The sequence below is a fragment of the Callithrix jacchus genome, chromosome 12 (assembly GCF_049354715.1).
Source record: "Callithrix jacchus isolate 240 chromosome 12, calJac240_pri, whole genome shotgun sequence".
Taxonomy (NCBI): domain Eukaryota; kingdom Metazoa; phylum Chordata; class Mammalia; order Primates; family Cebidae; genus Callithrix; species Callithrix jacchus.
In genome coordinates, this window is record NC_133513.1 from 27,229,671 (window position 1) to 27,242,083 (window position 12,413).

The window sequence follows — 12,413 nt, forward strand, 5'->3', positions numbered from 1 at the left end:
ACATTGTTCAACACCTGCCTATGAGTGAGAACATGCGGTGTTTGATTTTCTGTTCTTGTGTCAGTTTGCTGAGAATGACCAGGCTTTTTAAAAAACCATCTCTCTTGGGAACAGAGTGATAACTCAGTCACCCCTGAGGAATGAAATTAACCTATTAGTGAGTGACTCATGACTCAAACACCTCCTATTAGGCCTCACTTGCAACACTGGGGATTAAATTTCAACCTGAGGTTTGGAAGACATGAGCATCCAAACCCTAGCAAAGAATTTCCCGAAATCAGAAGAAAAAAAAGAATCTATAGAACAAAAGTACGTATTCTCTTCCAGGAAGTGTTAGTACAGAGCAAAAAAGGTACAGTACAGTAAAGGTACCTCAAAAATACAGAGAAATTTTATCCTAAAGGCAACAGAAAGCAAGTCATGTACAAGAAGAAAAGTCAAGGTGGCTTCAGAATTCCATCACAGCATTCAGCATCCAGAAGAAAATGGAGCAATATTCACACACATCTGAGGCTAAGGAACTATAATTCTATAACATTCTATCATGCCATTCAGAATAAAGACAACAGGGCAAACATTCTCAAAGATGAAATAAATCAGAGCTAACAGCACACCTGAGCTCATCTAGAGCAATGATGTCATAATACATCTTGCCAGCTACAACAAAACAAAGAACTGAGGGAATGAAGAACTTTGACAAACAGCCTTAAAGTACTGAGTCTGTTTAATTTTAGATTCTAGATTCAATAACTAGGGTTTCCATGTTCCAAGAACAAAGCATAAGTCACTAAACAGTGATGAAGTAAAAGTAAAGATATAATCCACACACCAAGAGGGAGGGGGATATTAGATGGATATGGAAGCCTGAGTATCTTTTCATCCTTCATAAGTTAAAAAAATTAACTTCTATCTCTGTCAGTTTTTTTTTCTTAACCTTAGAGGGCCCTTATAAGGAATAATACACTTTGTGGTAAAGAATTACATTTTAACAAATTCTTCTGTTTTCTTTCATTGCTTTTTCTTCCAGTTAATCCAGGAAAATTTAATTTAATAACTTTTATTGAAATAGCAAACATACTATAATTCTATTTGTTACAATACCCCTCCCTGTCTGTCTTTCTGTGTATATACTAAAAAGCTGTTTGGAATACATACACTCCATGTTGACAATGGCTATTTTTAGGTTGTAAGATTTTCAAGGCAATTTATTTTACTTCTTCCTACTTGAGTACTGTTTGAATCACTTATAATGAGCAGGTATCATTTTTAAAAAATACAGTCATTATTTTAAAAACCAAAGAATCCAACATCTTTATATAAAGATACTTTTTCTGGGAAAACAGAGAAAGGAAAACTAGGTAAACAGAATTATTTATCTAATGTCAACACTCCAAGATTGATTTCTGCCCAGATGAGTTATGTGTTTTAGGACGGCAGGGCTGGGAGCTCTGGAAAGAAAAATGAGAGTTCTGAGCCTCCTGGAAAAGAAAAGTCCTTCACAAGAAAATGGGGAAAAATTAAAAGCAATAAAAAGCTAAAATATATTGAGTATTTCTATGAACCAGATACCGTGCTAAGAACTATACATTGATTTTCTAACTTAATTATAGCCATAATCCTGTTAAATAGGCACTGTTATTACTCATAATATTCTGCATGAGGAGGTTGAGACTATGCATTAGAAGACTGGCCAACGCCATCCCATAGGTGGCAGAGCTGACACTCTGACTTCAAATCTGAGTTTTTAAATATTCTAAAAACTCAATTTCCAAAACCCAGTTTCTCCAAGAAGGCACAGAGTCTAGGACTTGAGCTGCCTGAGCTTCTTGAAGCCTGTGAGTCTCATACAAATGGTCACAGAACTTACTTTACATTGAAGCAAGGTCACGTCTGCTCAAAATGTGTTTCCCAACGGGATGATTTCCAGACACAGCCATCAAAAGCTGGCCAATGCTCAAAAAACTTCAACTTCAGTGTGCATGATTATCTTAGGACAAAATAACAACCCCTTCTGATCACCGTGTTCTGCTCTGGTGCTTTCCTTGTCAGGAGTTCAGGTTCTAAGGCAAGTGTGCAGAAGTCTGGAGTTGGGTTCTACACACTGAGAACCCAACTTTGTTGGATGAGTCTCCTTGTTCCCAAAAGCAGCTGTGCAAGTTTCCGTGAGTAAGCAGCAACCTGCTATTCCAAGAATCTGGGGTGCAATCTTTCCAGCAGCAGCATAAACTAACAGAAGGGCCCACCAAGCCCAGATAATTAGGCCTTCTGGGAAATTCTCTGTAGTGGGCTAAATGGTAACCACACCCTCAACTGCAGCAAAAGAAAGGTATGTCCTCCTGGAACCTGTGAAATATGAAAAATATGAAAAGCGTCTTTGCAGATGTAATTAAGCTAACGATCTCAACAAGAGACCATCCTAGCTTGTGATGAGCTCTAAATACAATGTCAAATGGCCTTAGAAGAGAATGGGTGAAGACACACACAGGGCAGAGTGATGTGAAGACTGAGGCAGAAATGGGTGTGATTAGTCTGCAAACCAAGGAATGCCGAAGATTGCCAGCAGCCACCTGAAGCTGGAAGAGAAAGGCAGGGAAAAGATGCTCCCTCAGACCCTCCAGAAGAAACCAACCCTGCCGTCATCTTGATTCTGGACTTCTGACTTCCTGAACTGTGAGGGCGTACATTTCTGTTGATTTAAGCTGCCAAGTTTGTGGTTAAAATTGGTTATGACAACAAATACATTCCCAAGCTATCTAAACTCCAAATATCCACTCCTCCATGTCCACCATAATTCATGCATGAATTATGTTAATCCATGAATTCACAGCTTGGTTCAGTCTGTGCTGCCAACAGAAGGCTCAGAACTCTACCTAACTGATTTGGTGTGGAATGTAAGCTCCTGGACATGGTATGCACTGTACAGAGTAGGTGCTCAGTGAACATCTGTCACATGATCGGGGGGAAGTGAGAATCGCCACTTGAGACTTACTCCATAGGAAATGATAAACAGGCATGGGTTCAGAGACTGTCAATGGTATCCTAGTGTCAGTCTCACTTCTGGCTTTGCTGAATGATCTTGGGAAAGTCACTGATACCTTCAGAGCTTCCGATTCCTCCTCTATGGGATGGGTCTATTAAAACCTGCTCTAATTATTTCAGGGATTGTTGTGAAGCTTGGAGACGAGATATCAAAATTTCAAACTGTTAAGACTCACAAGCCTGTGTTTTTAGTGTTATTTCTAGAACAAAGAATCCCAGATTTTTATTTTTTTAAAAAAAGAGTGTTTAAAGCTACTGAAATAATGTGTTTGTTTAGGGGTCTGAGACAAGGGCTATAAAGTCTGGTATAAAGAGAAGGGTCAGAACACTGCCTGGGCCCTGTTTCCCTGGAACTCAAGATTCACTGTGGAATTAGCACACAAGCCTGGGGCGGCATGCAATGGAGAGATCTGTCTTTATCAGGGGTAGATTTCCAGAGAAAGGAGACTCTGAAAGCTGCAATTTTATATCTGCACTGAAAAGTGAATTTTCTCTTCGTATTGATCTTTGTGAACATTTATTGAGAGGTTATTATGTGTCAGGCACCAAAAAGCATTTTACAGGCATCAGCTCCTTTCATCATTATCCCCATTTTCCAGATGAGCAAAATAAGATGCAGACACATAAATGGTGGAGCTCAGTTTTTAGTGATGTGTGCAGAGCCTGAACTTCTAACCTCTGTGAATTGCTTCTCTCCCAGCATTCACTCAGCACCTTTTCTTCCTTCCTTCCTTCCTTCCTTCTTTCTTTCTTTCTTTCTTTCTTTCTTTCTTTCTTTCTTTCTTTCTTTCTTTCCTTTCTTTCTTTTTCTTTCTTTTGAGACGGAGTTTCGCTCTTGTTACCCCAGCTAGAGTGCAATGGCGCGATCTCGGCTCACCGCAACCTCCGCCTCCTGGGTTCAGGCAATTCTCCTGCCTCAGCCTCCTGAGTAGCTGGGATTACAGGCACGCGCCACCATGCCCAGCTAATTTTTTGTATTTTTAGTAGAGACGGGGTTTCACAATGGTGACCAGGATGGTCTCGATCTCTTGACCTCGTGATCCACCCGCCTCGGCCTCCCAAAGTGCTGGGATTACAGGCATGAGCCACCGCGCCTGGCCAGCACCTTTTCTTGGAATGCCTCATGATGGGCTTAGAAAGCAGAAGCTGTCCCTCCTTCAGGAAAGTCACAGATTGACGGGGAAAGCAGACATGTGAACAATTCACCGAATACTGTGCTGTTGCTAACAGCAAATACTTGTGCCTAGTCCTGTGAGGAAGAAGGAATTATCATGGTCTGAGGATAAAGAAAGGTCTCACAAGGAAAGTGACTTTGAGCTGGGTCTTGTAGAGTGAATAGCAGTTCGCCATCTTACCTAGAGGAAAAAGAAGCCCAGAGGCATTAAAGAGGTCGATGGACCTGAGAAACAGCAGTTTGCTGTAGCTGAAACACGGGTGTGTGTTTGGAGAGAGGGGCAGCAGAGGCAGATGAGGCTGGGAGGGTACATTTGTGCAGACGACGAGATAACAGAGTGCTTTGGTCAAGAAATGAGATTTTATCCTCTACACAAGAACTTTCAAGCTGGTGGTCCCAGAGGCCCTGATTTGGTCTGCAGAGCTGTTTTGTTTGGCCCATTTGTGTTTAAAATTATTTCAATTGGTCTAAGATACCCAGACTCTATCATGATGTCAACAAAATTTTGTTCCAACTCAGTCCAGCTTTCTCTGATTGAAGCCTTGTGACAATTTGTAGCAATTTGTCATTCCTCAATCATTAGAAAAGGGAAAGAAAAGGCTGCATACGATGGCTCACGCCTGTATTCCCAGCACTTTAGGAGGCTGAGGAGGGTGGATCACGAGGTCGAGAGTTCGAGACCAGTCTGGTCAACATAGTGAAACCCTGTCTCTACTAAAAATACCAAAAAAAAAAAAAAAAAAAAGATAAACCAGGTGTGGTGGTGTGTGCCTATAATCCCAGCTACTTGGGAAGCTGAGGCAGGAGAATCATGTGAACCCAGGAGGTGGAGGTTGCAGTGAGCTGAGATCACACCATCATACTCCAACCCTGAGCAAAAGTGGGAGTCTGTCTCAAAAAAAAGAAAAGGAAAAAACAGAAATAAGAAAGGTAAGGAAGGAGGTGAAGATGTAAAAGAAAACAAAGACTGGATATATTCCTCCCCCTCCTCATTTACTTATCCATGAAAAATTATTTTAATTGACTGCAAATATTTGTAAGTGAGAAGAACTTTACATAACCATCTGAATGTCAGTTCTCCTTTGAAAACTTCAAAATCTGGCAACACTCGGCCCTTGTTTATTCACTGCTACTGACTGGAGCTGGGGAACACATGTCCCTTTAGACTCATCTTGTGTTATTCTGTTGACACGGTCCTCATCCTGCCCACTGCACCCACTTTTCACTCCTGACCTCGTGCCTCTGGGCATCTGAGTTCTTTCTCCCAATGGATGGGTTGATCTTGGATGGTAAGCAGGTGAGTATTGTACTTGGGTCTGAACCGGTCCAGGCTATTTTGGCTGGAGTGCAAAGGACGGAACAAAAGGAGAAGAACTAGACACAGAGACCACTTTCAGGACTGTCCAGGGGATGTGACTGGAGATGCCAGGGTAATGAATGTGGGTGTGGGCGTCTTCACAAGGTTTGTTTCCTCAGTGTTGCAATCTCTCCTTCTTAGGGGAGGCTTCTTTACCGCCCTATTTAAAGTTACACTCCCGTCCTCCATCTCCCTCCCTGCCTTCTTCTGCATTCTGCATTATGCGAATCCTTCCCCAACATGCTGGATGCTTTACAGATTCATCTTTTCATGATCTGTCTCCTCCAACTAGAATAGAAGCTCCAGGTGGCCAGGACTTTGTTTGTTTGACACCCTGCTATATTCCAAGTGCCCAGTACAGAATGTTTTTTTAACAAAGAAATGTTTGTTTTAGATTTAAAAAAGATGTTTTCAAATTATTTCTAAACACGTATCATATCCATGCAGGAGGAAGGTGGGCTATGTTTTCGGCCTGCCAGCACAGTCCAGGGGACCTCCAGTACTGTTCACATCCCGGCCTAAGAAGTTCATCTCTGCCAAGCACAGTGACTCACGCCTGTCACCCCAGCATTTTGAGAGGCTGAGGCGGGATGATTGCTTGAGCCCAGGGGTTTAAAACCAGCCTGGGCAACATAATGAGACTTCTTCTCTATAAAAACATAAAAATAAAAATAAATTGGCTGGATGCAATGGCTCACACCTGTAATCCCAGCGCTTTTGGAAAGCCGAGCAGGGCAGATCACAAGGTTGAGAGATCGAGACCATCCTGGCCAACATGGTGAAACCCCATCTCTACTAAAAATACAAAAATTAGCTGGGCATGGTGGTGAATGCCTGTAGTCTCAGTTACTAAGGAGGCTGGGGCAGGAGAATCACTTGAACCCCAGAGGCAGAGGTTGCAGTGAGACAAGATTGTACCATTGCACTCCAGCCTGGCGACAGAGCGAAACTCCATCTCAAAAATAAATAAATGAATTAATTAACAGGCATAGTGGTGTGCATCTGTAGTCCCAGCTACTCAGAAGGTTGAGGTGGGAAGATCAGTTGAGACTGAGAGGTTGAGGCTGCAGTGAGCTATGATCGCACTGCTGTACTGCAGCCTAGGCAACCAAGCGAGACCTTGTCTCAAAAACAAAGAAACAAAGGAAGTTCGTGCTCACACCAGCCACGCAGCGGCAGGGGTAGACAGGCCACCCCTTGGAAGCCAAGTCCCCCAAGGCCAGAGTATGTCCAGGACTTGCTCACACCTCCACATCCAGAGCTTTCTGGACATAGACATTAGACCATATGGAGTCCCAGCACCCTGGGACCCACACAGCCTTTGAAAGGAGGGCTCAGATTAATTGTCCTTTATCTCCATTGTGATTTCTCTCCCGTTTTTTTCTGAACAAGTGCCAGGGCTATCAGAGCCTCCCTTTGATGCTTAATTGCTTAATTATCAGTTTACTTCACTAACTTTAGAACCACTTTGAGAAGGGAGGTGCGTTTGGACACTGTCCAGGGAGTGAGGCTCCCCTCTGTGTCTGCAGCAGTTAACTCTAGGGAAGGTAGGAGGGCTTCTTACCTGGGTTCAGGGGCCTGTCTCCTTCCCCCACCACCATTATTTCCTTTCTGTCCCCCTTAGTGATGAGTGTGAGGATATCTGAGCCCCTGGGGCCACTATCAAGCTTACCATTTTTTTTTCTTTTTTGAGACAGTATCTCTGTCTCTCTGTCACTCAGGTTGAAATGCAGAGGCACAATCTTGGCTCACTGCCACCTCAACTTCCCTACACTCAGGTGATCCACCTACCTCAGCCTCCCAAGTAGCTGGGACCGCAAGACGTGCACCATCACACCTGGCTAATACACTTTTTGTAGAGACAGGGTATCACCACATTGTCCAGGCTGATCTCAAACTCCTGGGCCCAAGCTATCTGCCCACTTTGGCCTCCCAGTGCTTTTCCCTCCAAAAGCATCTAAATCTTTTCAAATTTCAATTATTTGTATGCTGCTGACATTTGTTCATCCATTCTAGTTCCCTTTCGTGTATTCATTGACAGTTTAAATGCCAGGTCTAATGAGGCACTCAGGACAAGAGAATGAAAAGATATGGATCTGAAAACAGCTACATCCAAATGTCCTGATAGCTTGGGCAAGGATGTGGGGAGGGGTTGATCCTACTGAGCTGAGTTGGGGTCCGTGCATGGAGGGATCAGAACCACCTTCAGGAGGAGGTGATATTTCATAGGTCTAAGAAGCATAGGTGGATGCTCAAGACGTTAGTAGTTTCCATTTTCTCTTCTCTTTCATTTCTTAGCTGCCCCTCCTCTCTTTCCTTCTCATCATCCTCCTCCTCTTTTTCCCTCCACCCTCTGCTGCTCTTTCTCTGTCTTAGACACACATACGCACATAAATACCTTCTTCAGTTTGTGAATAAAATAGCTTCACAAACACACAGACGATCTCACTATACTGACCTCTGCTGTCTCCAGTTGGTGTCTCAGAAGCAGACTCTGAGTCAACTTCTTAAATGCAGGCAGTTTATTCAGGCAATGATCCCAGGAAGCCTGATGACAGAGTGGAGAAGTGAGTCAGGGAAGAGAAGAAGCCAGCAGAGTGTGTGCTAGTAAATGCACTGTCCTGGCAGGGCGCGGCTCATGCCTGTAATCTCAGCACTTTGGGAGGCCAAGGCAGGCAGCTCATCTGAAGTCAGGAGTTCGGGACCAGCCTGGCCAACATGGAGAAATCCCATCTCTACTAAAAGTACAAAAATTAACCAGGCGCTGTGGTGCATGCCTGTAGTCCCAGATACTCAAGAGTCTGAGGCACGAAAATCCTTTGAAGTCGGGAGGCGGAGATGGCAGTAAGCTGAGATTGCCCCACTGCACTCCAGCCTTGGTGACAGAGTGAGACTCCATCTCAATAAATAATAAATAAACATAAGTGCACTGTTGCTTGGGCAGCCGAAGCTTCGTCCTGCTAGGACCCTCTGAGCCAGCGTGGGACATGCTTCAGAACTGTCCCAATGAGGGAGAAGAAGGCTGGAGCATTTATGCACTAATTCCGGAGTGGAAGATTCCTCCTGGAGGCTCACTCTGTTGGTGCTTCTGATCTGACCCCACATATGCATGAAACCCCTCAGCGAGATGCCTATGGGAGAGATGCAGTGGGCACCAGGGGCTGCTACAGGAAGGAACTCTGTGCAGGTTGTAGTCTGTGGTGGGTTAAGGGGCTGTGCTGGGAGAACTAGCAATATCCGCTTCATGTACATTTCATATTCTTTTCCCTTCCTCCCTCCTTCTCCCCTCCTCCCTCCCCCTCATCATACACACTTACACACATGCGCACAAACACACACTAAGGTGATCAGGCAAATAGATATAAAACAACACACAAGTTAACCTGGAGAAGATGCGTGGTCTCATCTCAGGAACCTTTTGTCTTATACCAGCCTACTTGACTATAATTCCTCCCGTCTTTAAGATGTTGGTATAGTGGATCCAGTTCCTCAGCACCCAAATGTGCTCATACACATTCTATGTTGACCTAGTTCAACATGGCTTTGTTTTTTATTTTTATGAATTACCCCTGAGATGCCTTCCAGAAGGGAGTTACATCCTACAAAAATGCAGATGAGAACTTCCTATGAGAACTTCCTATGAGAACTTCCTATGAGCACTTCCTATGAGAACTTCCTATGAGAACTTCCTATGAGCACTTCCTATGAGAACTTCCTATGAGCACTTCCTATGAGAACTTCCTTCAGAGTGCAGCAGAGTGGAGGCCCAGCTGGGCTCCTCTCAACCCATCCCCCTTGAGCTACAGGGAACAAATCCTGGACACAAATCCAGAACACAGCGGGCAGGTCTCTCCATGCCCCACGGATTTTTCTTTCTTTCTTAGGTCCTACTATATCAACAAGATCTAGAAAGACCCGAGAAACAAATACTTTCAGTGGCATTATTTTTATTATTTAACTTTTGAGACAGAGACTTACTCTGTCGGCCAGGCTGGAGTGCAGTGGTGTGATCTCGGCTCACTGCAACCTCCATTTCCCAGGCTCAAGCAGTTCTCCTGCCTCAGCCTCCCGAGTAGCTGGGATTACAGGTGTGTGCCACCATACCCAGCTAATTTTTGTATTTTTATTAGAGACGGGGTTTCACCAGGTTGGCGAGGTTAGTCTCGAACTCCTGACCTCAGGTAATTCACCCGTCTCGACCTCCCAAAGTGCTGGGATTACAGGCATGAGCCACCACGCCTGGCCTAATGGCATTATTTTTAATGGCAAAAATCACAATTACTTTTGCACCAACCTAATAAATGTTTCTACCAGTCGCCCTACCAGAGAATTTACTACAGTATCTTGGACCACTTGGTAGGGGTCCCACTGAGAATGACTTGACTGGTCACTACCACGCTGCCCTACGTAGTTTGCTACAGTAAGGACCCCAGTGCGTCATGCATCCATTGCCCTGTGGGCGTGCCTCTCCTCAGTGACTCTGGGTTTGGCTTTGTGGCTTGCTTTGGCCAATAGATATAGGTACAAACTTAGTGCGAGCAGAAATGTAATGAGTACTTGTGTAGAGAGGGTTCTCCTCTGAAACCACTGATGAGGGAGTTGGTCTAGAATAACCTAGGCCACATGAGAGGCTGCCTGGAGAACCAAGACGCCTCAGCTAGCAGCTCCGGCCAGCTGCCAGGCATGTGACTGGCAAAATTAAACATTTGAATTCATGAAAGGAAAGACTTTCCTGGTACAGTCTTAGGAGGTAGGGAAAGTGCCCAGCACATAGCTCCTTCAACACGGAAAACAGGTGGCCCTGGAGACACGGAGATGGGGAGGGGGGATGCACAGACAGAGCCAGGAGCAGCCAGAAGCCAGAAAAAGTTGAGTCTGGCAAACAGCTCGGCCACCTTGACTAGAGTTCTGGAGTTCATTTGGAAACATGGACATTTTATGGATTTATGCATTTTCCCTGTTTATTTCCCCGGCTGCTCACACATTTTCAGCGATGCTCTTTGTGGAAATGTCAGCCTCTCAGCTCTGCTCAAGAAATCCCAGGAAAAGAGAGCTCAGACTTGCGCCAAGTGTTCGAGAGGCACCAGCGCCCCCAAGGGGCCCACAAGGTAGGACTGCGCCAGGAGTGCTGAGCTCCGGAAGAGACCTCTCCTTCCATCAACAGGCATTTATTGAACCCTTGCTGTCTGTGGTCCAGATGAGCAGTGGGAGAAGGGGAGAGTGGAAAGCCAGGCAAGGCCATATCATGAGGGACTCCGGACTTCTGGAATTTTAATGAGCTGGTTTGCCCCTTTATTTCCTTTCAGACTTCCTGTTGACTCGAGTCATCAAAATGAAAGAATATCCACGTCTAATCACACATCTGGAAACAGAGTAATAAGGTTTTTAATATTTTGTTTCCTAATACAGAAACTCCTTTGAGATGCTATCAAGTGAGGTGGGCAGAACACATTCATCTGATTTCTTTTCCCTGCAAACGGGGTCATTAAGACATCCAAATTAACTGGGCGTAATCATGAATTAAATCGAGCTCGTTTATAAGGAAAACATAGAGACATCTTTCATCTTAATACCCTGACAGGATTCTCGTGACGTGAAGGTATGATTAGGAGAAAGGTGGGGAAAAAAAGGAAAATAAAGAAGAAAAAACCCCGTGCATCTCAACCCTGAGTGGAATTGGTAATAAAACACCAGTTCCCCAGAGAACTTGCCGCCTTTCCACTCCTCCTCAGCTGAGTTCATTATTTTATTTCACTACTTGATAGGTTGAAAAATTGCCTGCAAACTGGTTAATTAGGACTAACAGTGCTTAGTAACTGGGGAGACAATTGCAGTTCGAGAAATTAATGCTCATGATTCATCTATTAAACTGCATCTAGGCACACATTCGCCTCATGGTAGTGTCAATCCAGCCATCTGTGCTGGTGGCCAGGGTAACTGAGCACTTCTCAGTCTGAGTTTGGGTGTGGTGGTGGTAAGAAACAGAAACCCACCTTGAAAAAAAAAGGAGGGGGAGGTTTCTTATGTAAACACAAAGTTAATGGGACTTCTGGGGATGAGAATATGCTATGGACTGAATGTTTGTGACCACCCCATCCCCACCCCAGTCCCCCACCAAGTTCATGTGCTCAAGCCTAATTTCTTTCTTTTTTTTTTAATTATTGTACTTTAAGCTCTGGGGTACATATGCTCATCCTGCAGGATTGTTGCATACACATATGCCATGGTAATTTGCTGTCTACATTCCCCCATTGCCTACATCAGGCATTTCTCCCAGTGTTAGCCCTTCCCAATCCCCCATTCCCTGCTGTCCCTCCCCTCCCCTGGAACCCACCTCTGAATCTACCCCAGTGTGAAATGTTCCCCTCCCTGTGCCCATGTGTTTTCATTGTTCATCACCTGCCTAAGAGTTTGGTTTTCTGTTCTTGTGTCAGTTTGCTGAGAATGATGGTTTCCAGATTCATCCATGTCCCTACAAAGGAAACGAACTCATCATTTTTTATGGCTGCATAGGATTCCATGGTGTATATGTGCCACTTTTTCTTTGTCCAGTCTATCATTGATGGGCATTTGGGTTGGTTCCAGGTCTTTGCTATTGTAAACAGTGCCGCAATAAACGTACGTGTGCATGTGTCTTTATAATAGAATGATTTATAATCCTTTGGGTAAATACCCAGTAATGGGATTGCTGGGTCAAATGGAATTTCTATTTTGAGATCCTTGAGGAATCGCCACACTGTCTTCCACAATAGTTGAACTAATTTATACTCCCACCAACAGTGTAAAAGTGTTCCTATTTCTCCACATCCTCTCCAGCATCTGTTGTCTCCAGATTTTTTAATG

General features: G+C 44.3%; 1 long non-coding RNA gene across 1 annotated transcript in view; it reads right to left on the minus strand.

Annotated features, from left to right (window-relative positions):
• Window positions 1-10,516: 10,516 nt before the first annotated feature.
• LOC118146220 (uncharacterized) overlaps window positions 10,517-12,413 on the minus strand; it is a 35,882-nt gene continuing 33,985 nt past the window's right edge. Inside the window, exon 4 of the long non-coding RNA XR_013524335.1 lies at window positions 10,517-10,932. This is a non-coding gene — a long non-coding RNA (uncharacterized LOC118146220). The remainder of the gene's footprint in view (window positions 10,933-12,413) is intronic.